Source organism: Sinocyclocheilus rhinocerous, unplaced genomic scaffold (genome assembly GCF_001515625.1).
Source record: "Sinocyclocheilus rhinocerous isolate Xijiao unplaced genomic scaffold, SAMN03320098_v1.1 scaffold2630, whole genome shotgun sequence".
NCBI classification, from domain to species: Eukaryota; Metazoa; Chordata; class Actinopteri; order Cypriniformes; family Cyprinidae; genus Sinocyclocheilus; species Sinocyclocheilus rhinocerous.
Genome location: NW_015629534.1, coordinates 93,887 through 96,070, shown reverse-complemented (window position 1 = coordinate 96,070; position 2,184 = coordinate 93,887).

Sequence of the window (2,184 nt, the reverse complement as noted above, 5' to 3'; positions counted from 1 at the left end):
GGACCTCCCAGACACCACTGGAGGATCCCTTCCCTCCAGCTTAGTCCAGTGGAGCGTCCGGCCCCGATCCAGAAACAGCTCTCAGTCAAGCCCGCCGGCCACCGCTGACAGCACTTCTGGACATGGCGCTGCCTCCGGAGTTCTCGGCTCCTGTCCTCGCCCCGGAGTCATCCCCGAAATGTTCTCCTTCGTCTCCGCTGGTCCCGTCCCGCCCTCCTTCGTCTCCTGATTCCTCCGAGTTAACCAGCGTTGCACCTCGAGAGTGCCCTCCAGTGTCTGCTCCTCGTAAGTGCCATCCAGAGCCGGCTCCTCGAAAGCGCCTTCCAGAGCGCCCTCCAGTGCCTGCTCCTCCAGAGCGCCCCCCAGGATTCCTGGTTTTCCCCAAGAAAATTTTTTTTTGGGGGGGCACATACCCGTGGCCGAGCCAGCTAAGGCCACGGAGGATCCGCCATGGCCTCCTGAGTCTCCTGATCCGCCATGGCCCCCTGAGCTGCCAGCTCTGCCATGGCAACCTCAGCTCCCTGATCCACCATGGCTTCCCGAACTGTCTGCTCCGCCATGGCCCCCTGAGTCTCCTGATCCGCCATGCCAACCTGAACTCCCTGATCCGCCATGGCTTCCTGAACTGTCTGCTCCACCATGGCCCCCTGAACTCCCAGATCCGGCCTGGAGGCTCTCCTGGTCTCCGCCCTATTCCTGTCCTGCTCCCCCCTCCCCAATGGTACTGTTACGGCGCGGGAAGCGCCTTCCGGGAGGGGGGCGATATCTGTCACGTGTGTGCTCCTGTTTAGTTCCTGTTTTGTCCTTATTTGGTCCTTCCAGTTCCTTTTCCCCTTATTAGTGATCACCTGTTCCTAGTTATTAGTTATCCTCATCACCTGTCTGCCCCTCGTTATCTGCCCTATTTGAGTTCAAGCCTGTTCTGTTCTCCCTTGTCTGGAATTGTTCATGTCAACCTTGCTACGTATGTTTTTCTGTTTCCTTTTGATTATTAAAATTAGTAAAATTCTCCTACATCTCCTCGCTCCTTTGCTTCGCGCTCCTACACAGCAGCAGTTCCGTGACAGTCTACATATTGGCTCCAATTTTAACAGAAGACTATACAGAGGCATTTGAAGCTGAAGTGTTAACTAGTACTTTTATGGAAGCATTGATAACACTGATACCTAAAAAGGATAGGGATTTAACTGATCTTGCTAATTTTAGACCAGTAAGCCTTATTAATGTGGACTGTAAGGTGTTGGCAGAAATTTTGGCTTCACGGCTGGAGAAGGTTCTACCAGGTATAATTCACAAGGACCAAGTGGGCTTCATCAAGGGAAGGTCATCAGCTGATAATGTGAGAAGGCTAATTCACCTGATGTGGCTAAATGCTTCAGCGAACACCCCGATCACAGCTACATCCTTATATGCCGAAAAGGCTTTCGACAGGGTAGAGTGGGGCTTTTTGACCGCAGTCCTGTCGAATTTCGGGTTTGGTCATATTTTTAAGACATGAGTTAGTTTATTATGTAAAAATCCTAGAGCAGCAGTGATGACAAATGGCATGACTTACCCGTATTTTACTATTTCGAGGGGCACTCGTCAGGGATGCCCATTGTCCCCGTTATTATTCACAATAGTTTTAGAGCCTTTGGCCATTATGATTAGGGCAAACCCAAACATTATGGGAGTAAGGGGGTAGGGGAGGGGATGGAACACAAATTAATGCTATATGCAGAAGATATTTTATTGTTATCTCGTGACCCTCTCCAATCTTTACCTCCATTAATGAGAATTATTCAGTTATATTCAAATGTGTCAGGATACACAATAAATTGGGAGATGTCACCTGTGTTCCCCTGATTGCCCTGTGTTTAAAAGTCCTAGTCTGTTCAGTTTGTGTTTGTCACGTCTACTCATTCTCTACATGTGTTGGCTCAAGCTCCTATTGTGGATTATCTCCCGAGTTTCCTTGATTAAAGACAGTTCTCATTTACTCGTGCCTCCTGCGTTCTTCCTCAACAGCGTAACGTGACGGAAGACCTGACCAAAACCGTTACCTCAGTGTCTACCCTCCGTTTCTGTTTTTCGTTTTTGTACAGTGTTTTTTTGTTTCCGTAGTTCCCCTCATGGATCCCTTCACCCGCCCGGAATTCCTCCTCCTCCTGCTGGAGCAGGGGGACAGATCTCTCGAGGACCATA